This window comes from Macaca mulatta, chromosome 3 (genome assembly GCF_049350105.2).
Source record: "Macaca mulatta isolate MMU2019108-1 chromosome 3, T2T-MMU8v2.0, whole genome shotgun sequence".
In the NCBI taxonomy this organism is placed as follows: Eukaryota; Metazoa; Chordata; class Mammalia; order Primates; family Cercopithecidae; genus Macaca; species Macaca mulatta.
Window position 1 is genome coordinate 32,667,309 of NC_133408.1, and position 27,997 is coordinate 32,695,305.

The 27,997-nt window shown below is 38.7% G+C and overlaps 1 protein-coding gene across 6 annotated transcripts in view; it reads left to right on the forward strand.

Moving 5' to 3' along the window:
- The first annotated feature begins 403 nt into the window (after window positions 1-403).
- The window catches only part of NRIP1 (nuclear receptor interacting protein 1), a 101,336-nt gene continuing 73,742 nt past the window's right edge, over window positions 404-27,997 (forward strand). For 3 of the 6 annotated variants that reach the window (XM_015133110.3, XM_001082571.5, XM_015133112.3), the window contains exons 1-2: window positions 1,352-1,607; window positions 22,379-22,460. The gene's annotated coding sequence lies outside the window, so the exon portion shown is untranslated. Of the gene's footprint in view, window positions 616-1,351; window positions 1,608-22,378; window positions 22,461-27,997 lie in introns of those variants that run through there. The other 3 variants (XM_077995892.1, XM_015133113.3, XM_077995893.1) reach the window with 2 other exon arrangements.

Genomic DNA, 27,997 nt, shown 5'->3' on the forward strand with positions numbered 1-27,997 from the left:
TGCCATTTCAGAATTTCGGGTGAGACTAAGCTATACTTTAGCTTTTTTGTGTCAAGCAAAAACAATTTCAGCAACAACATTGGTTTCCCCTGGTAATTTTTTTCATGGCGAATTACTAAATGCTGGATGCTCAAGTCAAAAAGAAACCTGACATCTGGGGAGGTGTTGAGGGGGTGTTAATAGTTCTAGGGAGATGTTTGGGGAGCGCTGAGGATACGATTTTTAAAACAGCAAATACACGGATAAGGGGAAATTATGGTTTCGTATGACTCTCTCCTCCCTCCACTTTCTCGTTTCACCAGTCTGTAGCCCCCCCAATTTAGAGGCGGGTTCAGCGAGATTAGGCTGCAGGAAACCAAGAGGCTCCACCGCGCTGCCGCCCCGGCCTCGTGATGTAATTGTTATTTCTTATTCGGAGACTGAACCGAGGAGAGCTGCTGAAGAAGTAGCAGCTCTGCTCCTTTTGCCTTGTCTGGTTGGGTCAGATCCTTCCCGGGGATGATGTAGATTGGCTGACAGACTCCGCTGGAGACTTCGCAGTGACAAAGCAGCCGAGGATTAACCCTGCTCCTGGGTCCTACGTCTGTCCAGGGAGCTGAGCGGGGCGCTCCTCAGGTCTCCTTCCTAGTTTTCCTCCCGGAGTCGCTCCACATGAGGGCTGGGTGCCTACTACGTGCTGGGCGTGGGGTCAAAGTGACCCAGAGTTCGCGCCCGCGCCCCCCAAGATTAAAGCAGGACACAGAGATTACAAGGAGATAGAAATTGGGTGGGGGGGTGAAAGGGGGCGCAGGGAGCGCGTGTTGTGGGGTGAAGGGGAGGAGGTAGACTTTTAAGGCGCCAGCACCCAGGCGGGGACCCTGGGGCGTCTGGGGTGCCCCGGTCCCCAGGCTCTGCCCAAACGGGAGCATTCGGCCTGGGTCCCGAGAGCGCTTCCCCGGGTTCCCAGGAGGAGCTGTCCAGGCGCCTGCAGCGGTCGCGGGCGGCTGGACAGAGCTGGGAGCCCGGAGGACGGCCCGGGCGCGCCGAGCAGCCCCTCTCTTGGGGACGCGGTCCTTTCGCTGCCTCCGGGCCCTGCAGCCCCGTCTGAGCCACCCGGAGAGCAGGCGAGGAGGAAATCCACGAACCATAGGGGGCTCCGTAGCTCCCGCGAGCGGCCCGGACCCGCACGGCTTCCTCCTGACCGGCTGACAATGGGAGGGAGGGGGAGAAAAGGGTTAAGAAACTTGGCTGAAGAGCTGAATGGCGTGGGGCGGCGAGGGGAGGGACTGGGCCGCGGCGGACTCGGCGGCGGAGGGAGGAGCGCGGCTGCGGGCGGGCGGGCGGCGAGCGAGGCGCTCAAAGTCAGCCTCGCAGACATTGCAGCAGAGCCCCGAACTCGGGAGGCGGCGGCGGAGGAGGCGGCGGCGAGGCGCAGGGACGATCCGGCCCCACGCCCGCCCGCCACCCGCGCGCGCCCGTCCGCCCGTGGCCTCGCGTCCGCCGCTGCGCCGGGAGCGCCGCTGGTCGGAGGGAAGAGCTCGCCGGGGTGCCGGGCCAGGACGGGGCGGCAGGCGCCTTCGCGGACCGAGCCTGACGGAGCCGGAGGCTGGGAGCCGCGGCGGCCTGGGGTGAGTGACGGCCGCGGCCAGGGCGCCCAGAGTAGCGGCCGCCGGCGCCGCCGGAAACGGCCCCGGAGCGCGGCCCGGGTCGGCGCTGGCTTGGCGGGCAGGGCCGCGGGGGCGTCGGGGCGGCGGGGGCAGCGCGGCCGGCCGCGGGCGCGCACGGGGCGGCGTGGAGGGCGCGTTTCCGGGGAAATCCTGCCTCTGCTGCCTGGTTCGAGTCTCCCCGGGTTCTCGCGGGGGGCCGGGGCGGCGGGCCGGCAAGTTGTGGAGTGGCCCCGGGTCGGCCCGCCCGTCCGTGCCAGTTCTGGGCAAGGGGGCGGCCGTCGCGTGGCCCCTGCGCGGGGTCGGACACTGGAGCTCGGGGGGCCGGGTCGGGGTTGCCCCTCGCTCGCCTGCCCTCTCGGTCGCGAACCTCGGGCACCGCTCGCCGCGCCGCTCTCGATCCTGCTGTCCAGCCGGATCCTGGGCGGCGCCTTTCGCCTGGGTGCCTGCCTGCTCCGTGCTCGCTGGATACCCGGCTGGGAAAGTGAATAGGAAAACGGACAGCTCGCCCGGCCCCCAACGGACCCCAGGCCCGCTCTGCCCGCACTCGCCGTCCCCCCCGGATGGCGTGGCTCACGGACCCGAGGCCTCAGCCATCATTTTACCAGGAGCCAGGGGCCGGCCCCCATTTAGGGTGAGCCCCGTGGAAGTCCGGGAGGCTGCCCTTTCTCCCTTCTGCTGTCCCCACCTTACTACTATTGCATATTGTTTTATGAAGGTTTCCGTGGACGTATTCTGCAGACCCTCACATCCCTTCCAAAGTAGTTTCCCAATTTTAATCAGGAGTTGGTGTTCAGTCTGAAGGAACAAAGGAACCAACTGTGTCTTAGAGGCGGACAGGCTGGGAGTCTGTGACACATGTTGATCTCTGAAGCATTCCAGGAGTTTCTACCTTTTATCACGTCAGTAATTGGCTGCTGAAGGTAGTAAAAGAAGTACGGAATGATAAGCACTTTTGCTTTTTAAAAATATTTTTTAATGGCACATTTTACTTTGGGGAAAGAAGACGTTCTTAGGCACAAGGATTTTTAAAAACTCGGCTGGTGGAACTGAGGTGGAGTTTGTCTCTGGTATTGTAAATGATTACATGTGGGATTGTGAAGGAAATTGTGTCGTTAGAGGAAGAGAAGCCATCTGTAGGTGTCCGTAGTAAAAATGGTTGTCGGATTATAGGTGATGAATGCTCTTTCTGTTTCTTGGGAAAATTTGTGAAGCAAGGGGCTTCGGTAATTCATTCTTTAAAGTTATGAATTGCATTGAATGCTTATTAGTGAATCATAGGTTTAGTAAGTGGGTGGCATTATTCAATGTTTAATCATCAGTTTTCCACCTTTGTGGAAGAGACAGTGAGATAATAGACTTTTTAAACAAATGGTGTTTCATCTGCTTAGCCCCTAAGTGTCGGTTGCCGCCTGGTGTATGTTGAAGTGTTTTCACCTTCGAAGTAAGTGAATTGCTCTGCTTTTGCCCAGCAGTTTGGTAATGTCGATAGGGTTTATTTGGTTCAGGGGAGCGCTGGCTTCATCACCTATAGTAACTTTTTTTCTGCCTGGGCATAGTTCCTAGAGACAAAGAAGGAGAATCAATTAGTGGAACAGCTACTGCCCTGCAGGTTACAGGATTGGTTGCTCTAGTCTGTGTCATACTCTAGTGGAGAAAGACCTCTTTCCAAACTTACCCTGGGAAGTGCCCTAGGAGTGTGAGCAAAATACACATCCAAAAAAAAAAAAAAAAAAAAAAGGACTGTTCGTTGTTGATTTTATTCAAATGAGTTAGGTGAAAAAGGCAGGTTTAATGCCTGTGGGAAGTTAGTTGAAAACCAGGTTTAATGCCTGTTTTACATGCATTTGCAAACTCTGTAGAACTTGGATTTTGCTAATTTTAACAGCCTAAAATGTTGTTAACTTTGCACTAAAGAAATGTGTGAAGAGACTAAAGGCTTTTCTGACTCTTGCGGTTGTAAGTGCAAAACATCATGATAAAAAATAACCTATACCACCACCTAGAGTCTGTTTGTTAGTTTATTGCTCATGAAGTTTGCTTAAATTGACATGCCTGTTATAGTTCTGATACAGTCGAAAATGATTAAGAAGTACTAGCTTTCGAAAGGCCATCCAAGCGAACAATTATTTAAGTAATAAATAGCAAGTGCCCATTTAAATTATCCATGCCACCTTTAGAATGGAAAATTATGACATCTCAAGTTGAGTGGGCTCTTCTCCAAAAGATATTAATTCAAAAGATTTTGAAACGGAGTTTTCAGAGTGTGCGCCAAGGCAGTTCTGATTGCTTAAAGACTTCTTCGTTGTTTTCAGAGATTCAAGAACTCTTCCAAATCAGATGCCATTAGATCTTTTTGAAGTCCAGATGAAACAAAAGCAAAAAGATAGGAGAGCATTACAACTACAGAAATTCGGGAAATTCAGAAGTTGAGAGAACGCAGCCCATGGCAGAGTTGTGGTTCAGGGATATGAAAAGCAAAATCAATGTGAATTAAAGTGATAATCTGTTTTGCTGGTAGTTTATATGTGGTAAAGCAGTGTATTAAATGAGAGACGTTAGGGAGGCAGCTTTGTTGCCATGTGGCTTATCACATTGTCCATGGAGGAAGTAATGTTCCTCCTTTAAGTGGTATAGCCTGAGAGAAAGATAGCCTCCAAGATCTTTAATTAAATACCGGTTGAACAGAAAGAACTAGAGCACTGTATTAATTCTGTCAGACATCACTATTTTAGAACATTGAGGACAACTAAAAATGAATTAACGCATATCTGAAAGCAGAGTTTGATAGAAGGTGACAGATGAGGCAAAATATGCCAATCTAATGGAACAAATAAGATAAGGAGATATGCCATCCTTGACTCTAGAAAGATCAGAGGGAAGATGATTATTGTTAATTGCACAGATTCTATTGCAGACCAGTGCTAGAAGACAATGACATAGAAGTAATTTTAAATCAGAGTGACTTAGGATATATGAAGTTAAAGGAATTTGGCTTTTAATTTTAAAACAGAGAGAGTGTAAGAAACTTAAAAGCTCATGTTCTAACTGTTGTTTGGGAAAAACTAATAGTTTGGTGTATCAGGTTAAAAGATAATTTTGCTCAGAATGAGTTTAAAATACCGAATTTTTGTCAAGGAAAGCATTATTCACTTTAAATTGTGATAGGGTCAGTTTTGCATTGAGATTGCTTGATACAATTAGTTTTTAATGTAGGTTAGTAAGAGAAGAGGAGTTCTAGTCTCTTCCCTACCCTTTCCCTCCCTCCCTTGCCTTCTTCCCCTTTTCTAAAATAAACAGCATCTACATCTTTGGATATTTTCTTCTGTGAAAAGTGCCTTGGTTGCAACTTTCCTTCTTGGCTGTGGTTGGGGTGAAGTTTCTTCACTCTTGTGCTTTTCTGCCCCTTCAGGTGACTGATACACATTCAGAGTGAGTTTTATTTTGTGTGTTTGTTTAGTAATGATTTACTGTTAACGCGGATGAAGACTGGGAAAAAGCATTTGTCGTTCTAGCAAAGTCCTGTATACCCATGTCTTCCAACTGGAGAAATATTTTCATTAAAATAATCCTGACAACTATTGCAAAGTCAAAAGAAAAATTTCAGCAACATATGCTAGGGGGCTCGCAGGATGTATGAGTCTGAATCTGTGAACTAAAAAGATTCAAGTTGCATTTCCTTAAGTTGTAGTTTTTTCAGGGACTTTTGGGGGAGGGGGAATGAGCAGGCTCCTCCTGTAATATTTAGATAACACAACAATTAGAGAAATGTAACACCAGTATGGTTGCTAAGACTTGAGAAGGTAAAAAACCAGGAGTGTCAGATGATGAAGCAGGCCATTGGAATGGAACTAAAGATTATGTCGAGAGGTTGGAATGAACAAAAAGTAAATGGAGGAGAGAGATCTAGTTTCTGTATCCTGTTTGCATCTGATGCTGAAGCAGAGGCATGAATTGCTGATGGTAATGGATTCTCTATTCCCTTTTATGAGGCCAGCAATATTATATAAATAGTGGTTGTTTGAGGGTGAAAAATGACAAGTTCCCCCATTTGTGCATGTTCACACTTTGTTTTGAATGCCTCTGAGATATCTCTAAAGGAGAGGATCAAAACTGGGTACCAGCATGGAATCAGGAGTTATACTTTGTTTGGAGGAAAATGAATTAATGTTAGATCACATTTTCTTTAATCTTTTAACGTCTGGAATTTTCCGAGGGTCTTCATCAACAGGGAAAACAGTGTTCTGAGTGCTAAAGTTTGCGTGGTGAACTGGATAATTCTTTTATAGGATCTTTGATAAAGATAAACAATGTAAATAGCTGCAGAAGGAATGCTTTATTTAAGCACATTACCTATGATTCATGGTAGGGGGAAAATAGAGACCACAGAAATTCCTGAAGTCTTATCAGGGTTTCTTTGCAAACTGTCATATGGATGCCCATCTGTTGTTTTTTCTTGAAATTTAGTGTTCAGGTTGATGGATACTGAATGTATAGGATTCTGAAGATTGGAGTTTATTTAGATCAGAACTTTCCTTTTGTTTTACTACGAGTTGTGAAATGCAGTTTTAATTTGTTGCAATAATACAAACTGAGATGAGTAGGAATTTATACTAACTTTTCTCACAGTTCTGGTATATACTCTATATCATGAACCTTGAAATTCAAATTGATCCCTACACTATCTTGCAAATATTACAAATGAAGCATTACAAAATTTGTGGTATTTTAGCTTATCAAAATGCACCCGAAACATAAAATAGTTTTCCTTAAGTTCTTAGGAGAATAGGAAAGAGTTAAAAATAAATGTGATACATTTTATCATTATATTAGGATTTTGTTGAAATTAATACTTTGAATCATGCTAGGGATAAACATTTAGCCTAGAACTCTAAAAGTAGTATAATGTGAATCAGATTTAAAGAATTGAGAAGGCTGGCAACTCGAAAATAGAGGAAAAAAACCACTCTTTGGAGTTATGAAAAAAAGGATCCTCTTAGTATTAAGATTTTTTAAAAAGCTATACACAATTTTAAGATAGATTTTTCTTGAAGATAATGGGGTGAATAATTACCTGCTAAACAAATTATGAGTCATATGATCCTTTTTTTTGGTTGAAATAATTTCAAGAACTCCAGCATATGTTGCAACTTTGGCTAGAAAGGTGATTGTGACATCCATCCATTCATCCATTCTCCCCCTCTCCTTCCCTCCTTCCCTCCCTTCCTTCTGTCCACTTTCAATACATAGGGCTGGGGTAGGAAAAAAAATAAAAATAAAAATAAACAGTTTTGTAAAACTTGATGATACAATTATTTGACAGGGTTAATAGTTGTGTTTGAAATTCAGAGCTAGTATGGTTCACTCTCCCCAGAAAATAAAATTTTAACTTTTTACACCTCAGGGAATAAAAACTCTTAAATTAAAACCCATCTTGCCTCTTTAACTTTGTGTCACTTAGCAAAAATATCTTTAAGGATGGAAAGAAGAGACCCCATGTGCCTTAAATTCCAAGTCACTGTGTGACTAAGCTCAGAGTTTCAATAAATATTAAACTAGAATCCTGCTGGGAATTTGAGTCATCAGCTTAAGCTACTCCTGGGACCAAGACAGCTCTGGTTGACCTGATGTTGGTGTTTATTCAGAGCTTCGGTGGAAAGGAGCCTCTCACCCTTGGACTTCTAATTAACAAAGTCATTTCTTAGTCACTTGTTAAGTGATAGAGCTACTCCTTGTTTTCAAGCCTGTAATTTGCTAAAGGATTGAGCACCACAGAGAAACTAAGGAGTCTGGAGCTTCTGCTGTTAGAAGTAGTCTGCTTTGATTATTTTACTTTTACTTTCTTATCTAGCTATATGAGGGTACTAGGTAAAAGTCTGGTGATTTGCTTTAGATACTTAAGAGAAAAGCTTAGCTGTAGTCACATATAGTGACTAAGATGGCTTTCCTAATAGTTACATGTTTTTAATAGTTTGAGTTTGCCTGTACTCTTCATAACGTGCACATGTTAAATATGTTACTGCATTCATAAAGCATTTCATTAGTAGGATGGGAAATTGTTTATGTACAATATTGAAATGAGAGTAGTAGTATAATGGAGTTTTTGGTAAGTAGCAGGACATAATCAAAATTTGAGAATTAGAAGTTCGGAATGAAAAAGGGACTTCTCTCTTGAGGGATCTTTCTAGAAGTTGAGAGAGAGCAACTGTTTAACAGATTGTAATGGTTTCTGAAAAGCATGCTTTTCAAGATTTTTTTTTAATTCCTGAATTTATGAGTTTATATTATAATAATCTATAATAGAGCAATAGGTTTATACACTGGAAAAGAAACAAATTAAGGGAAGGAGAGAGTACACAATAAAATGGAGGACATCAAGAAAATATGTTTGGAAACATGTGAAACTCTCCAAATGGGAAGTAAGAAATATTCTCAAGAGAAATTAATCACAGTTGCAGTTTTTCTCCTAAAGGGACTGTTTGCACAATGGGTCATGTAGGCTCAGGTTTGACTTTTGAAAAACATATTAAAAAATAGTATTCCTGTTTTGTTCTTCCACGTTTATTTTTCGACTTTAAGTTCTGCTACTAAATCAAGATGATACAGATAAAAGGAAAGCCCTTTTCTTTCCCCGGCAGCATCTGTTGAATAAGGGGTTAGATTTAATTTCTAAATTCTAAAATTCTGACTATACAGCAGTGTATGCTGTTGTTGACAGTGAACAGTAAAGATTTCAAGCCCGTGGTTTTAAAAGAAGAAGAGATGATTGGGTAGAAACTTGGAATACTAAGAAGTTGTTTAGTTACTTGCCTCTTGCCTTTTCCTGTTTTATTGGGAGGGGGAGCAGGGAAAGGAAGAGTATTGAACTTTTTGGGGCAGCCGTTTTGTAGCTTTACACACATTTTGTCTTTTAATCCTTCCAATTCCCCTGTGACATCTAGGTATCATTGTCTGTAGTTTAGAGATAAGGAAACCTAGTCTGAGAAATGCAAGAGTAGTTAACTTGCCTGCGGGCACATGGCTAATTTCATTATTTGATTTTCTTTAAGAATATACCATTGTTTGAAGAGAAAACCGGTTGCCGTCTGATTTTCAGGAAGCCGTTAAAAAAACCTTGCTCCCAACCTGGTAGCCACAAAATTCATGCAGCATTTCCAAGCCTCATAGCCTGGATTCTGCAAGACCAGGCTCTCTGGGAAGGCACATTGTTGCCAGTCGATGATTCTGCAGCAGTTTATGCTAGCACTCAAAGCGCTGATGTCCTGCTGCCTGCATTGCCCTGGAGGGAAGTGTAGTCACCAAGGGCTGCCGCACAGGCTCTTTTCACTCCAATGCTAGCTGTTGTACTTACACTGCAGTGTTATTTGAGGCAGTGAAAGCAGCTATGTTTCTTGATATAATTCATGAAAATAGCTTGTCATGGTCTTAATCTGAGTGTTCCCAAGGCTAATTGTTTGTCCACTTCAAGGAGCAGTTGTAGCAAATTCAGAACTGTAGCTCTTCCTGGTTGAAAAGTTACAACTCTTGACTATTACAGTTCTTAACATGATTTTTTATTTTATTTTAATTACCCTATCTTCACTCACAATAATTTTGTTCAAGACTATGCTGTGCCGATAAACTGGTCTCTGAAATACAGAGGAAATTGACAATGCATTTGTGAAATGGAAGGAAGTGGAAGTAGAGAGGTGAGGAGTAGCTGACTTTATTTTGAGAGTAGACTGGTCAGGAGGGAGATTGTTGAGTTGGGGAGCTTTGTGGCACATAGTACATTTTTAAGTACATACCAGGTACGGGCTTTTATTGTTAAAGCCATAAGAAATGGAGTTATGAGCTTCTCCACCTCCTTTTACTTGCGTCATTTAAAATTTATGGAATTTTGAACCTAAAAGATACAAGCTGAGTGGTTCCCTATACACTGAAAGGTATAGTCAAATTGAAACTATATTGGAGACACAAGGATGAATAATAAGACTCGTAAACATAATATTTTCTATGGTGCTTTAGATTTTGAGTTGCCAAATCATGTTGGAAAAGCAAGAGATTTGTATAAAAGCTGCAAAGGAAACATTTTGCATCTATCTTTTGTTTAGAGAATACATTGTATTTTGGCCAAATAAGAAAAAAGAGGAATTGTCAAAGTCAACAATATGGGGAGAAGAATGTCTTCCTAAAGATCAGAATGAACTTATATTGTTTCCTTAACTGATCCATGCTTTTCTTAAAAAAAAAAAAAAGAATTAAAATACAGTGAATCTATGTGATGCCAAATATAAGGATTGAAAACAGTCTTTTTTTAATTTACCATCTGATTCCTTTCCAATATCTGGATGTTTGCTATTATTGTGGCAAACCCTAAGGCAATGAATTGTTAACTATTGCTAAAAATCTGCTTTTATCTATCCTGGTAATACTTGACTGACCTGAGTCAAAGTTACATTTTCTTTTCTTTTTTTGAAATAACTTTGAATTTCTTTTGCTTGGGCTTTCACAAATTGAAGTGATCACAAATTGAAGTGATTTCATAGAATCGTTAGATTCTTCAGGTTGGAAGAGAATTTGATAAAAGCTATGGCTGCTCTGGATTTAAGCACACCTATCTTAGAGGCACCTTGTCCTCCCCCCATTTATCAAACAAGTTGGGTTTAGATGCATCTTGTGTATGGAAGAGCACCCAGCTAGTGTAGACTGTAAATAAAATAATGATAAAATGCTACCATTTAGTGCTTATGTGCCATTTTCTTTTCTCTTGGGTTTCCTTCTTTCTCTATTTTTGTTTCGTCTTTACTCTGTTTTCCTTTTTATTTCTTAATATCTCATTCATCTTTTTTTTTTTAATTGCCAGGGGATCCATGTGATACAATGGGGTAAACGATTACTTATCTTCCTGTAGTTTTTGTTACTGCCATTAAGTTAAAATGTCCAAAACAGTTACTGTCTGCATTTATGGAGGAAGAAATTGAGTCCTTAAGAATTTAAAGACATTTTGAAAGTCATTCAGCTAGCAGTTGGGTGGACCTAGGATGACCAGTCAAATCTTGATTTATTTCACACTTTTTTGTTTATTTTTGTCAAAGCAGTCTCAGAAAGAGGGGTTCATGTCCCAGGTGGTAAGAAATAGTTAATAACCTTTGGTGATGGATCCTGCAGTAAAATCCAAGCTAACCCCAAGAAGGGATCTATAATAATAAGAACAAGGTCTTGAGACGTGGAATGAGAAATGGCTGGGTGCCTCACTTTTGTTCTAGTACCTTATTTTCTTCTCATGGTCTTCATAGAAGTCTTAGGATTTGTTGAATATTCTATTACTTGAAATATAATTTCCAAGCTGAGAATTAAAAAAAAACAAAGAGTACAGCTATGTACATGTTAATACAGTGGCATTGTTTTACATGTTACATACATTTGGAATTCTATTTAAAAAGAAATAGGGAGACTTGTTATTTATTTGTAGATGAACAAAGCCAGAGACCTTTAGTTGACCAGAGCACTCACAGGCCATCTCTACTTTTTACTGATGTCTTCTGATACCATTAACAGAGGTGATTGGGTCTGTTGGTTCAACTGGAAACATATTTCAAAGGTTGTGGACCCCATTCCTCTATTCTCTTGAGAAAGGTAACAAATAAGATAAGGGGGCACTGTGTGGACCAGTGGTGATAATGTGCCATGAACCAAGTGCACATTGGTCTACACCCTTAGAAAAGAGAGCAAGAGAGAAAAAATCTATATGTAGACCTTTTCATGGACCACACACCGGCCATGCTCCTGACCTTGGTGAAACAAATTGGAAAGGAATATTCTCCCTCATGGGACAGTGGGCAAGGGAGTTTGTAGGCTTACTTCTGTCCCCAAGCCTCTAACAAGATCAGATCTTCTTTCACGGTTTTGTGTACACCCTGATTGTAAAAGTTAAACTTGTGTTATAGCTGTTTTCCTTGGTAGAACTCCATGAATAGGAGCTTATTCATGAGTGTACTGTTGGTCCTGTAAGTGTCTGGCACACAGAAGGGTGTCTGTAAGCATTTGTTGAATTGAACTGTACCAGTCCCAACCATTGGCAAAATTTGGCTCACTTGGGTCAGCGATAGGACCTTTATGTATTTATGCATAGCAGCTGTTAATTATTATGTATAACTTATGAATAATGGAAGCTCTTCCACGTTTTTTCTTTAGTCCATTTAAATTAGGACTTTTAAAAGGAATGATAGTTTTTTCCTTAAAATTTATTATCTTCTTTCCAGGCATACTAATTATGAGGGAAAAAGTGAAACTGACTGTTAGTGACATTATGATTAATTGGTACTTGAAATAATTTGTTTTGTAATACTACATTTCTGCAGTAATACACAAATTATAATATATTAGAAAACATGTTTAGCAAAATCTTTGGAGGCAACATTTTTTTTTGTAAGAAAATGAATAATAATATTTCTAGAGCCTTCTAGGTAGTTTCCTTAGCATCACTTCCAGTAGTCAGAAGGACCCCCCAGCTGGGCACACTTAACTGCATTGGATTTGATGGCTTGGGAAGGTGGAAATCTTAACATTTCACATCTAGAGTTAATTTTGGTGTGCAGTAACCTTAAAAGTTAAGAGGGTGTCAAGAACAATTGATGATTCAGAACTTGGTAAGTTACAGGATTAAGCAGTATATGAAGCCCTTTTGTATTTTAAAAATTAGGATTTGCTCTTCACTAAAGGTGAATTTCCTGACTGTTAGAACACCATCATATTCAACTTTATTAATAACTGCTGGTAAGAGACAGAAAATAAAATTATTTTGAAATGCAGCTCAGAGATTTCTAGATAAGAAATTTATTTTAAAATGCTAATAAAAATAAATGAATTATGTGGATATATATTTATAACATTGATTTTTAACAGATGCTCTTAAAATAACTTCAGTTTCTTGCTTTGTGAAGGCAAAGTTTTTTTTTTTTTTTCTTTTTTTTTTTAAAGCAAAGGTAACTTTATGAGTGTTTGACACTATATTTCTTTTGGCTTACATGTCTGTGTATTCACCTGCTTGTAAATCATAGCAAAAAGGAACAAGCTTAGTGGACTAATGTATGAAGTAAAAAGGCAGAAAAATGAGCACATTTGCTATTTATGCACTGTGTTCTACGGCGTGCTTTCCACCAGTGCTTACTTATCCTGAGTTCCTGAACAACTTTTCCTTCATTGTTCATTAGTGTCAGTCAGTATGTTATAGAAATGCGTGAATTTCTCTACATTAATTGTGAGTGTGAATTTCCCACCGTTGGTTTCCTCAGCAGACACCCAAACTTAATTTCTGTTTCATGAACTAAAAGTTGTAAGTAAGGCATAACGTCTGATTGAAATTAACACTATTATCCTTTGCAATGAAAAGGGTGAATAAAACTAAAGTTGCTGGTAGTTGCCCCGATACAAGTGTTTGCTTAGCTTTGACCATACATCAATCTGTTTATTTTACATTTTACACATCCATGGGTATTCTTCCCGATAATGCCAAGGAATGCTTTCCTTTGCAGGCATCATTCTAATAACATAAACACATTCACTTTGAATTTTAAACTCTTTTTCTCTTTTTTTCCTCCTTTAATAAGTTATCTCATTGAGATTATTCATTGTTTTGGCAGCACTCTAAATGATCTTGCTTTTGCAAAATCATTGTATGTTCTATTTAATGGCATGTTACTTTAAACCTGTAAAGTTTAGGGTTGCTAAAGGCAAAAGCTGACAATATTTGTGAAGATTGAGAATAGGTAAAAATGGACCTTTGGGCAGTCAGCAAAAGTAAAATTAAAATCTGATTTTAAATCTTTTGAAAATCTAAAATTAATATGGATTTCTTCACACCAATCAGAAATTCAAATTTTGTTGTATGTTACTGATCTTTAAGTTGTTTATGTGTCACAGCGAGGGCGGTAAGAACATTTTTTTCTAATTGTGTGAAGTTAATGAAAGGAAAAATAACAGTATACATCACTGTGGTAAAATAAAATATCGTTAATGATAGCATGTTAGTTTGGACTACATTTTGTTTTATTTTACAGTGAAATAGAAAGTGTTTTGGTTCTGTTTTTTGGAATTCTGGTAGATGTGAACGGCAATTCATATGCATATAGGTGTAAAAAAGACATATTTGAAAAGATATGCTGCGTGAATTTGTCCGGTGAGGATAAGTAGCAAGTTGTCATTGCTTTCTGTAGTTTAAGCCATTGGCTGTATTAATACTTCAGTGAAGTATCAGGGGGAAAAATAGTGGTTGTACATACTACCTTGTGAGTGTTACAGGGTTTAGTAGTTCTCAGTGACCATTGTTACTTTTAAAGAGGAAAAAAGAAAAATAGTGAGGGGATAGGACAGGAAGTTTCGATGTGTGGGAGGGGAAAAGAATCATTACTTCTCAACTACTGAAGTCACAGTTTATTTTGTTTTAGACCTCTTTGCATAGCATATTCTAGAGGATGTTGAAGGATAATAATTTGTTGTGAAAATGTTAGTGTCCTTAACACACTTCCGGGTGGTTTAACCATTAATCAGAAACACCATGGAGATTAAAGAATTGGAACTAGGGATTAGATAGGTTTTAGTGAGGCTTTGCCATGGAAAAGCTATGAAATGGGTGAGTCATTTAACGTCTCCTCTCTTCAGTATCAGTGTTACTTTGAAAGTGAGGTTTTACTTTCGAATGTATTGAGTATCAGGGTGAATAGAACTTAGGGCTGGGAGGATGTCCCTTATGATTTTTTGAGCTTGGCATTTAATATTTTACAGCAAAGTTTTTAGCTTAACATAATTGAACTTGTACTAGATAGGGTTAATAGGCTAGAACAAAAGGTCAAAGCATAAGGCATTAGGCTTAATTAAGGGAGAGCAGGAGTGGCAGGAGTGTGTGACAGTTAAATGGGTTTCCCACAGACTAATGTCGGTGACAGTGCAACCATGCCTCAACTTAAGTGGGTTATTTTGTGCAAAGGGCAGCAGTGATTAGCAGTTTGACATGCCAGACACTTCTGGCCAATCCCATCTGTTTTAGAGGTTAAAAAAGCACACCTTTATGAGCTGATGGATTGATTTGTGTGCCCGTCTGGTAAAGATTAGAAGTCCAAGGCCAATGCAGTAAATGTCAGTTATAGAATATTATCCTTTCTTGGTTGGCTCATTGTTTTAACCGTCAACTGTTTTATAATGGGGGAGAACTGCTGTTTATGGAGTTGAATGCAAGATAGGTGGGGGAACAGGTGAGGGAGGAAGAAAAACATTTCCTAGATGGACTTGTGAATTAACATAGTCTGTAGCAGGTGTTCACATTTTAAATGGAGTGTTTTTGACCTGTTCCTTACAGTTTCAGACACATTGTTCTTTTCTGAGTGTTATCTGAGCCCCACTGCCAGTCCAGGATTTCATTTTGCATACAGAATTGGTAGGTTTGTTTATTTAGGTACCTCTTTTTAAAGGTGTAATAATTTTTTATTGACGTCCTGAACAAGGGAAAATAAAATGAAAAGAACACACACGCACGCACACACACGCGCGCACACACACGTGCGCACACACGCAGAGTTCTGTGTTCTTTTATGTGGTCAGTCAGGTGCATGTGAAAAGGAGACACAGGAGAGGCTCGGGAAGACAAAGTTTATTGTACTCGTGAGTTCTTGGAGGCACAGCATGACACTCAGGGCCACATGAGAAAGCCCCAGCGTTGGTCCAGGGGCCAAAGGGGCAGGAGCTAGGAGAGAGAACAGGCTGCAGCCGTTTCTGGAGTATCTGTGCGAAAGGCAAGGCGGGACAGGTAACCAAGTTTAAGATTAGCTGGTTTGCATTTGCTGTAGGTAAATGCTACTGCGACTACTACTAAGAAGCTATAGGTGTATAATATAATAGCTTTGAATAAGTTATAGGTATACAAGCTCTGAACTGTAAGAGTGGTCCCTAGTTTGCCTGGTAGATACCAGGCAGGGGAATATTGCCTCCTGGGTATGTGGGCCAGGTGGAGGAGGTAGGCTGTGGATTGGTCAGTCTGCATGTGAAAGGCGCGCTGAGTCCTTTGCCTTTTCTAAGCATTGGCTGGCGCCTGGAGGGGCAGTCTCTTCCCAGCCAGAAAGGAGTCAAAGCCGTCATAATATACGGAAAACAAGAAAGGTAAACAATACACACATGTGTACTTGCTTTAAGGGTAGGATGTACTGTGGTCACGTGAGTCCACAGTGAGAGTGGTAAGAACATTTTTTTCTAATTGTATGAAGTAAATGGAAGGAAAAATAACAGTATGTTTGAACTTAGACTCTAACCTATTCATTGAAAGCTGTTAAGTGCGATGCCATTAATGTAGTTCATTTTCAGTTCTGGATTGTAGCTCATTTAAAGATACACAAATACTAGGTTGCGGTTATAGAAATTGGCTCCAACATATTCTGATATTCAAGGAAAGGAAAGATCCCAATATTATGTGTATGAAATCTTCAGATATTGTCCTCATAATCAATGAACTTAGGAACATATAGCGTTGATTCATTCTTTTGGGATAGGCACAGAGAGAATGTTTGAGGAAAACAAAAGTTATCTTAACAGAAGATTATATTCTTCCTGAGGTTTGAGTTCAAATAGAAATGTAGCCAAGAACATTGGAGATACATTGGAAGGTTCTGATTGGGGTCAATAGCTTATTCTTGTCAAAGAATGTGAACCATTAACTGCCCGTTACCTAGTTACACAGATTATATATTTCATGTCTGGCCCTGAATTGTTTCTTACAGAAAGAAAATTAAAATACCCAGATGTGGTCACTGAAAGTTATATGTAGACAGTAATAGTAGTTAGTATTTTATTATATATGTGTATGCATTTATTTTAAAACTAAGCTAATCCAGAGTGAATTGGCTTAATTTAAAAAAAGATTGAGAAATTTTATTTCTCATTTACAAAGGACAAAGTGACATCATGTATTGAAGTTTATTTAGGAATATTTTAATTAAATATGTGTCCATCCTTGTGTTCTTTGTGGAGTAGCATCACTTGAAATGATTTGGATCTAATATAGATTTACGTGAAAAAAGTTTTGCCCTTCTCTGTAGGGAGAGAAGGTGAAGAAGCATAAATTTTATAATATCATTGCTTCTCTTTCATTAAATCATTTGTAAGTTGCAAAAGATTGGCTTGAGTAGTGTAAAAGTGCTTGGATAGTAAATTAAATGTGAGAGATTTACCTGATGTAATGGGTAGAAACTGCTTAAATGAATCTTGTGGTGATGTATTAAACCTGAGACAAATACTTCACATTCTGCATATGTACTACTATTATAAATATTTAAAAGGTACCCTAAATCGTATTCTTTTGAGTTCCTTCCCTTTTCTCCAGTAACTTCAAGTGCCAGTAGTGCCTAGTTTGTGTTACAATTCCTTTTTACAAAGCTAAAGGGAAATATTTTGTAGGGTTAACTTTTTTGAGTGTGTGTTTTGATATACTCTTGAGGTTTTGGAGAATACACATTATCCCCTGTAATCTATGCTAGTTAATCTTTCAATCTATTGTACCTCTTGTCTTTTATTAATATGGTATTATTGGATTTGAGACATGTAAACTGTGCTTCTCTAAGCAAATTAGTTGAATATATTCTTGTTTAGGCTATAAAAAATGAAAGCAGGAACTCAACATACTTGGCCTCCTGTGTTTTAAATTGTTGTCCTAAAACTATATATTTGTAACCTGAATATTAGGTGTTAGAAATTTTACAAGACAATGGAGAAATAGTGGCCCTATATTGTATTTGGTTCTAAATGCTATTAGGGTGTAGAATTGTGCTTTACCTCTATTTAGGCAGATTAATTTTAAGAAGAAAACCATAATATATGATGGACTTAAATATATATTTTAATGTTATTTACATATTTGTAAAATGAATACGTGTGTGTGTGTGTATGTATTTGTGTGATATATTTTAAATGGAGATGTCTGCACCTGTTGATTGCATTAAGTATTTAGTATCCCCTAATGAAGGATGGAAAAGGTGCTGCCACACTGTCTAAGTGGATCATTTCTCCTTGGTAAATTACATGCATTCTACTTTTTTGTATTCTGTGACCTTGCAGTCAGTGACTTCAGCCCAGAATAGTTTCAAAGTCATGTAAATGAATGCAATTAAGGTATTGCCTATCATCTTACATAGTTCAGATGAAACCTTATTGGATAGAGAGGTTTATTTGCTTTATGAGAAAGGTCAAAATAAAGTTAAATTTTATTACATAAAATGATTTGGTAATGTTTTTATTTAGCTCCTGAAAAAGTAATGTCCTAATAGGAAATGATAATGCTTTTTTTTTTTTTTTTTTCTTAATCACCTGGAGGTCTCTTCAGGTTCTGTTTGTTGTTGTCTGATAGTTACAAACTCTATCTTGAGGAGATGCCTTCTGTCAACTAAGATTTTGGAACATGCTGCCCGTAGTTACGATTCCAGGTATCTTTGACTTATACACATAGGTGACATACCCTGTTAATGATGTAGGATAGCTTTGGTGTTGCTGGTGTGTAGGCATACTTCCTTTCATTGTGCTTCACTTTGTTGCTCTTTGAAGATAATTTTGTTTTTTACAAATTGAAGGTTTGTGGCAGCCCTGCGTTGAGCAAGTACCATTTTCTCAACAGCATGTTTTCACTTTGTGTCTTTGTGGTCACATTTTGATAATTCTCACAATATTTAAAACGTTTTCATATTATTATATAAGTCACAGTAATCTGTAATCAGTGATCTTTGGTGTTACTCTTGTGATTGTTTTGGGGTACCAAAAACTGTGCCCATATCAGTTGGTGAACTTAATTGTTAAGTGTGGTCTGACTGCTTTACAGACTGGCTGTTCCCCCATCTCATCTCCCTTTCCTTGGGATTCCCTGTTCCTTGAGACAAAACAGTATTGAAATTAGGCCATTTAATAACCCTATAATGGCTTCTAAGTATTTAAGTGCAAGGAAAAGTTATAGGTCTCTTACTTTAAATCAAGAGCTAGAAAAGATTAAGCTTAGTGAGTAAGGCATGTCAAAAGCCAAACTTGTCTGAAAGCTAGGCCTCTTGTGCCAGTTGACCAAGTTGTGAATGTAAAAGGAAAAGTTCTTAAAGGAAATTAAAAGTGCTACTCCCGTGAACACATGAATGATAAGAACACAAAGCAGCCTGATGTAGCTTGGCTGTGTCCCCACCCAAATCTCACCTTGAATTGTAGTTTGTATACTCACCATGTGTCCTGGGAGGGACCCAGTGGAGGTAATTGAATCATAGGGGCAGTTACCCCCATGCTGTTCTCGTGATAGTGAGTTCTCACGAGATCTGATGGTTTTATTTATTTATTTATTTATTTATTTATTTATTTTTGAGATGGAGCCTCTTGCTCTGTTGCCCAGGCTGGAGTACAGTGGTGCGATCTGGGCTCACTGTAAGTTCCGCCTCCCGGGTTCACGCCATTCTCCCGCCTCAGCCTCCTGAGTAGCTGAGACTACAGGAGCCCGCCACCACGCCTGGCTAATTTTTTGATTTTTAGTAGAGACGGGGTTTCACCGTATTAGCCAGGATGGTCTCGATCTCCTGACCTTGTGATTTGCCCGCCTTGGCCTCCCAGAGTGCTGGGATTACAGGTGTGAGCCACCGCGCCTAGCCAAGATCTGATGGTTTTATAAGAGGCTTTTCACCCTTTGCTCAGCATTTCTCTTTCCTGCTGCCTTGTGAAGAAGGTGCCTTGCTTTCTCCTCACCTTCTGCCATAATTGTAAGTTTCCTGAGACTTCCCCAACAATGCGGAACTGTGAGTCAATTAAACCTCTTTCCTTTATAAATTACTCTGTCTCGGGCATTTTTTCATACAGTTTGAGAACAGACTAATAGACAGCCTTATTGCTAATATGGAGAATATTTTAGTAGTCTGCATAGAAAATCACAGCAGCCGTAATATTCCCTTAAGCCAAAACCTAATCCAGAGCAGGGTCCTCGCTCTCTTTAATTCCACAAAGGCTGAAGGGGGATGAAGAAACTGCAGAAGAAAAGTTGGAAGCTAGCAGAGGTTTGTTCATGAAGTTTAAGGATAGAAGCTGCCTGGATAACATTAAAGTGCAAGATGAAGCAGCTAATGCTGATGTAGAAGCTACAGCAAGCTTCCAGAAGATCTAGGTAAGATCACTGATGAAGATGTCTACATTAAACAGCAGATTTTCAGTGTAAATGAAACAGCCTTCCGTTGGATGAATATGCCACCTAGGACTTTAATAGCTAGAGAGGAGAAACCAATGCCTGGCCTCAAAACCTCAAAGGACAAACTGACTTTCTTATTAGTGGATTATACAGCTGGTGACTTGAAGTGGAAACCAATGTTTGGCCATTCCAAAAATCCTAAGCCCCTTAAGAATTATACTAAATCTCCTCTACCTATGCTATATAAATGGAAGAAAAAGCATGGATGACAGAACATCTGTTTACAGCATGGTTTGCTGAATATTTTAGGCCCCCTATTGAGATCAACTGCTCAGAAAAAAAAAAAAAAAGATTCCTATCAACATATTACTGCTTATTGACTGTGTACCTGGTCACTCAAGAGCTCTGATGGAGATGCACAAGGAAATCAATGTTAATTTTCATAGCTGTTAATACAGCATCTGTTCTGTAGCCTGTGGGTCAAGGAGTAATTTCAACTTTCAAGTCTTACCATTGAAGAAATACATCTTGTGAAGCTATAGTTGCCATAAGTAGTGATTCCTCTGATGGATCTGGGCGAAGGCAGTTGTAAACTTTCTGAAAAGGATTCACCATTCTAGATGCTGTTGAGAATATTTGTGATTAATGGGAGGAGGTCAAAATATTAACATTAATAGGAGTTTGAAAGAAGCTGCTTCCACCCCTTATGGATAACTTTGGTGGGTTCTACTCCTGATTGAAGATACTGTGTGAACATTGTTGAAATAACAACAAAGGATATAGAATATCATGTAAACTTAATTGATAAAGTAGTGGCAGGGTTTGAGAGGATTGACTCCCATCTTGAAAGATGTTCTACTGTGGGTAAAATGCTAACAGGCCAATGGACAGTGAAGCTACTGGTGATAAGGGAGGTACCATGCAAACTCCCTGATACCACCATAGCAGCATTCCATTTCTATCAGGCACGCCACTTAGATCTGACTTACACTTCTAGAACTCTCAATTCCTAGCCTATAACCTGTGATCAGTTCTCAAGGATTATAGCTTTGAATAAAAATAATCTGTAAACCTGAATTCTAACCTCCCAAAATAGCTCTTTTTCATTTCATTTCATTTTACTGGGGGCTCTTCAGTCTCCTTAAAACCACATAAAGGTAACAAATTTCTTAGAGTAATACTTCCCCGACATCCTAACCAAGCAGGCTCTTCACCACTATACCTGTAGGTCACTTAGGCTGTATCTTGCTTATTGTTATTCTGCCTGTGTCTGTGAACCCTCAATACCCCGCATGGTGCAAGGTATACAGCTGATACTCCGTAAATGTCTGATAAATGACATCAATTAATCATAGAGCCTTAATCAATTAACATGCCAAGCTTAAGTAAAAATAATATCATAAAAGAGAAGATGGTAGTTTTAGATGGACCAACTGCAATGAAAAAATATGCCTTTAATTACTACTACACACACATGCACACTCTCTCTCATCCACTCATTCACTGTCAGTTCTTCATCACTAAGGCTCCTCCAGTATCTATTTCAATGCTCTCCTAATCCCCCCGGCCCAGACAATCAGCCTGGTTGGGTGGTAGGTGTCCTTTCTACCCAGATGAGTTGGGACTCTGGTGTCGCTGTCTGACATCCTGTACCAAACAGCATGGTACTCAGGCACTGTCCATTGGCCTGTTGACCAAAATAAAATTTCTTAAATGTTAAATTGTTTGCTCCATCCCTTGCTGGCCAAAAACTTTGATCCACTCTTTTGTTCCTGGTAGTATGAACTTTTCCACGTCAGTGTCATTCTGTATCTGGTATGGTTCTAATTCTGAGCTTAACATTTTCTGTTCCTAGTGGTACAGAAAAGAAATGAGGTGTTTCAAACTGTGCAGTGACTGTTAAATAATTCTAATACTTTTTCTCCCAGAAGCCTTGACTGAAATTCCTCTTTATCTTTGACATTAACTTTTTACATCATCGACAATAGGGACAGTCTTTACAGTAAAATAAACACAGATGGATAGTTGGCCGGGTATGATGGCTCACGCCTGTAATCCCAGCACTTTGAGAGGCTGAGGCAGGCAGATCACCTGAGGTCAGGAGTTTGAGACCGGCCTGGCCAACATGGCAAAAACTCATCTCTACTAAAAATACAAAAATTAGCTGGGCGTGGTGCTGGGTACCTGTAATCCCAGCTACTTGGGAGACTGAGGTGGGAGAATTGCTTGGACCTGGAAGGCGGAGGGAGGTTGCAGTGAGCTGAGATCACGCCATTGCACTCCAGCCTGGGTGACATAGGGAGACTCCACCTCAAAAAAAAAAAAAAAAAAAAAAAAGGAGTAGTGTATTTTGGCAAATAATTCTGTAATGAATGTTGTTCTGTTACATGTGGTCTACAACTGTGTCCAAAGAAAACATGTATCATGAAGAATATAAATACTTTTTTTTACCTTGTAATACATCTTTTTGTTGTTTTTTGAGATGATTTAGTTAGTAATTAAAATTCCATTGTAAAACAACTCTTTGAGATAAGGTGCACTTGAAGTAACACTTATTTCTCTTAATTTTCAGGAAGTGTTTGGATTGTGAGCTATTTCAGAACTCTGTTCTCAGGACTCATTATTTTAACATTTGGGAGAAACACGGCCAGAAGGTATTGTCTTTTGTCTCATTGCCCCACTTTTTTAAATGTCATCAAGCCTTTCCAATTGTAGAAAAGTAAGACTGTTGTGTCACATTTTGTTATTTTTCTTTAATTTTTAGATATTGATAAACTACTTTGCCATTTGTCACAAAGAAGGTTATATTTCAATTTTGGTAAATCAAAATGTTGTGTAATCGAATAAAACGTCTGGTTTAGAGTAAACCAGTTTTACCTATTTTAAACACGAGGTATTTACGTTTTACCTTACTAGTATAGAACTATTTTAAAGAATGTCTTGATTTGAAAATGAGATACAGAAAGTTCCTTTTTACCTAAGACAGTATGAAGTATACCTGAAACATTCAGGCAGTCTTAAAATTCTTCCTGCCTGCAACAGCTCTACCTTCTAGTGTAGGGATCAGCTGCCATCTGCATTTGGATCAGTCTATCATCAGGGTCCATGGACAGACTCAGCCAGGCCACCTGGTTTTGCCTCTGAACATCCATTTGCTAAGTTCCCTCTTTGCATGATCATTTGTGGATAGATTGGAACAGCATAATAATTTATCTGCTTGTAGACCCAGAGTGTCAGGACATGCGATGTATTACTAGGAAGGAAGGTTATGTTAAAATCATCTTTTGAGAAATTTACTCACTTTGTGCTTTGTCTTATCTTAGTCCATTTGAGCTGCTGTAACAAATACCATAGATGAGAGGCTTATAAACCACAGAAGTTTATTTCTCACAGTTCTGGAGGCTGAGAAGTCCAAGACCAAGGTGCCAGGAGATTTAAGGTCTAGTAAGGGCCTGTTCCTCATAGACGGCTGACTTCTTGCTGTAACCTCACATGGGTGGAGGTGGCCAGAGGATTCTTGGGACCTCTTTTATGAACTAATCCTGTTCATAAGGGCATTCCCCTCATGATCTAATCACTCCCCAAAGTCCCCACCTCCAAATCACCCTCACATTGCAAATATGGTTTCAATTTATGAATTTTGGGGAGATATAACATTCAGACCATAGCATACTTCATAGACCACATATGGATCTGCCAGCCAATTTGACTAATGTCAGTGGTGAACATAGTCTTCTTGATCTATATCCAAGGCATCTTTCTTAATGTTCAACCTCATACCTCCTCTGTATCTTGTGTTTTCCTTCTCGAAAACTTTTGCCAGCTGTCTTGCTTGGAATAGAAACAGATGAAGGAAGGATGCATAAATACATTTAATAAAATAATGTATTTGTTAAGATTGTAGTGAATTGGCCACCTTCTTTTACTGTAATACAGATTTAACTTTACTGTAATACAGATTTAACTTTATTAGCTGAATATTCATGATTTTTATTCATATGAAATAACACAAAAGTCAGTTTTTACAGATTTTCTTAATCACCATCAAGCAGTGTGAATTTCTAGGATTAGCTGAACATAGTCTTTTAGTAAGTCTCCCCAGCACGCTGCATTGAACTTTTAAAATGGAAACTCTGTGTTTAAGATTATTATTTATTGGCAAACCAGCATATTCTTCCTCTTCTTGTCAGTTACGAGGGAAAGGCAAAAGCAAGTAAGAAATTTAAACAAGCAAATTAGGTCTGTGAAAGGACTTGTAAATGAACCCCCAAAATAAGTTAAATTTAATATACACTTTATCCAGTAAAATAAATTATATAATCAGAAACTGGATTTTATGGAATTTAGAGTTATCTTTTCAAATTAAAGATGAGAATGAACTATTATAAATATTTCGTATAAACATTCACACTTAGCTCTAAAGATGGAAGTTATAATTTTAATGATAATATGAATTATCAATTCATGAAATGTTGTCATGTCTCAGAATTAAATGTATGTTTCAATAGAGTTGATAGTTATTAAAAAGAAACTGCAAAGAAATTGAAAGTTTAGCTGAAGGATTAAATCGACAAATTCTCATGTATATTCAAGGTAAGAATTAGTTTTAAGTAATTATTTTGAAAAGGAATCGTAATGCATAAGGTCCTTTTAAGAAAAAGTTTCTTCTTTTTATACAAAACCTACTGAAGTGTAACTTCACGTAATCAAACAGACACACTTATTTGTTAACTTGATTGTTTTTTATATAAGTCTAGTCTGAGTAACTAGCACCCTACTCCAGAAGGCTTATTATATTTGTGTATTTTCTAATCAATCCTGCCTGTACCCAGCAGAAGCTAGTCTTTGGCATCTTCTGCTATAGATTAGTTTGGCCTGTTTTAAACTGTATAAAGTTGGAAGCATGTCATATGAACTCTTGCGTGTCTGTGTTTTTTTAATCAACATTATGTCTGTAAGAGTCATCCATGTTGTGCATGTTACTTGTTTTTCCCCCTAAATTGTCTGTGTTCTATTCTATGATTATACCATCATTTATCCATTCCGCTGTAAATGGACGTTTAGTTTTCTTTCGAGTTTGTGGCTACAAATAAGGCTGCTGTGAACTTTTTTGGATCTTTTGGTAGAAATAAACATTCATTTCTCATGAGTACAGTGTAAGCACGGGAATGGAACTGCTGCTGAGTGGAGGGGCGTGCATGTGTTTAGAGTAATAGGTACTTACAGTGCTTTTAAGAATATTTAGGAAATGTCAATCAGTGTGTCTTTTGTTAATGGTAGGTTTTATAATTAGAGAGACTTATTTTTCTTTGACCTAGTGTAAACTCCAAAGTTGTTTCTTAGGAGTTATTTAAATGTTCCCATCTGTTAAAAAATAAGTTACCTATTTTCTGATTCCATTATAATATGTGTTTGGCTCACAAAACCTGGGTTCGTTCTAACCCTAGTGAAGGAAACTAGGACACAAAACCCTCCTCTATGTACTTGTGATCGTATGATTGAAATACTGAAAGCGGATTTTGAAGCAAATCAGACATAACACATATTGAAGGCTTTTTAAAATTATTGAATATTTGGACACCTCTCTGAATATTTAAAGTAATAGATACTTTTGAGTTACAAAACCCTTATTTCAGCATTCCTGACAAGTGTTTCTTGTGACCTTTGTGTTTTTATTGTTCTGGTGATAAAAATTGATACTACTCATTCTAGCAGATAAGTATTTGAGAAATTAATCTTTTTCTAGGTCTTTCCTATGGAGCAGTGCTGTTCACTAGAAGTATAATGTGAGCTACGTTATGTAACTTTACATTTTAAATGTTAAAGTTTCTAGTAGCTGTGGTTAAAAGTAACTGGTGAAATTAATAATATGTTTGATTTAACTCAATATCTGCAAAATGTTATCCTTTCAGTGAATAATCAATATAAAATTATGAGATATTTTTCATGCAAAAAGAATGTAAATCTATACTGAGTTTTTGAAACCTGGTGTGTGCTTTGACTCACGGCTCTCTGAATTCTGACTAGTCATCTTTCAAGCGCACAGGAGCCACATGTGTCTAGTGGTTGCTATATTAGACAGCACAGCTATAGAGTTACATTTTGGGTTTTTAAAAGACAGTGCTTCAGTCAGGTTCATGACTAGTTAAAATCACCCTTAAAAATCCGAGAGAAAGGGGCCATGTCAAATGCTGAAGTACTCTCTTTAAGGAAGTTTCAAACAGCCTATTTTTCCTTCTGTTTTGGAATAAGTAGCATTTTCTTTCCTTGAACATCAGATAAATCAATTAGCCAGTGTTTAGGGGACATGTCGAATGACAGATATGTATCTTTAAACTATAAAATCCAAATCTGTGGCAGTAGATTCATATTTTCCATCTTACTCCAAGTTATATTAGGTAGAATTTTACTTTTGGGGGAAGTGTGTTTCTCTTTTTTTAAAAGCATGGCTGTTTTAATTGAATGTGATAGATTGCTATATGATACAACTCCACTATAGTCAATAAAATAGGGGAGTTTGCAGATAGTTTGTGTGTGTACATATAGATGTGCCTATGACTTCTCATTGCGTAGGATATTTAAAAGTTACCTAAATTCTGAGGGTTAATGTTTCTTCATGTTTATTTTCGCCAAATGGGATAAATCAAGGCTATAAACCGTCTCACATGAATGTGGGTTTGATTTTGCCACCAAATTGGGTTTAAAACTTCTTGATATTCAGCATTGGGAATGTGGATGAGGGACTCTTGGCGTGTGAAGACAGTCAATATGGAGGCGTATCGTGGAGGGAACAGCCCTTTGAGGGATAGATGGCATCTTCACACTTCAGCGCTTGCCTTGGGTCCCAGATCTGGCATACAGTGGTTGTTTTATAGCTTACCCCCAACACATTTTTGATAATACTACCTCCACACTCTTAAATGAAATTGGTACTCTTTTTGACACTCAATTCTTACTGAGTAGTAAGAAAGGAAAATTATTCCTCTGCTTAAAAGCCTTCACCTCACTTGATGTAAAACTAAAGTCCTTTCATTAGCTGAAAAGGCATCTTCTTAGTGGAGTCCACCCTGGTGACCACATGATTCAAAACGGAAACCTCCTGTTTTTCCTCTCTCCTTTATGCTATTCCCTTTCTCCACAGCACTTAACAGCTTTAAAAATACAATGAAATTTGTGTTTCTTTTTAAATTATTGTTTAATCTTTCTAAAATTGAAACTCCCTGAAGGCAAGAATTTCTGTTGTGTTCATTACTAATAAATCTGAAAAAGCTAGTGGAAGGCTGAGCATCTGGAAGGAGGACATACTTGTTCATAGACTAATTATTTATTGAATGCGTGGCGAAGATACACATTTTTTTTATTTCTGAAAATTTGCCTTTATAGGTTTTCTGGGGCAGGGAATATTTACAGGAAATGAAAACAGAAATTGTAAGTTATAAGCATCATCATACATTTGGATAATTTGAATAATTTGAAAATAGTTTTTTTCATCAAACCGACATACACATCCCTTTGAAAGGTAATATGTAAATAATGAACTTTTCAAAAAATAGGGTTTATTATTATAGTCAGGTAATTTTTCTTATAGATATAAATATGTGTTTTTTTCATTTGGATAATAAAATTATGTTGGTAATCAGTTTGAGAAGTTCATTTATAAAAGATTTCTGTTTCTGTAAAATATAGGAGACATACATTATATTTTGGTATCTTAGTATAGATCAGGCACAGCTCAAAAGGTTTTGGAAAGTAATTTTGTATAGAGAAGTATAGATTGGCTTTCATTTTATACAGATGGTATCTAATTGTAGTTCTTGAAGTTTTATTTTTAGGTCAACTACAATAAATGTTTTTAAAATAGTACAAAAATTGAATTAAAGACATATTCAGTTATGGTATATGGTACCCTAGAAAATATTCAAAGGGGACATTATAATGTTTATTACATTTTAGGATAAGTGTGAGATGATAAATGTGATCAAAGTCTTTCCTAAAAGTCTATAGGCAAGTTCTCAGTTTTATATTATACCTTTATGTATTTAACATTTGATTGCAGTCAGCAGTAATTATGACTATGTCAATAATCATTTCATTGGGACAGGAAGAATTATGAGTTTTGGTTTGTCTTTCCACTGCCATTTTCCAAATTCAGGCTTTGTTACTTTCTGGTTATTAGATAGTTACTGCAGTA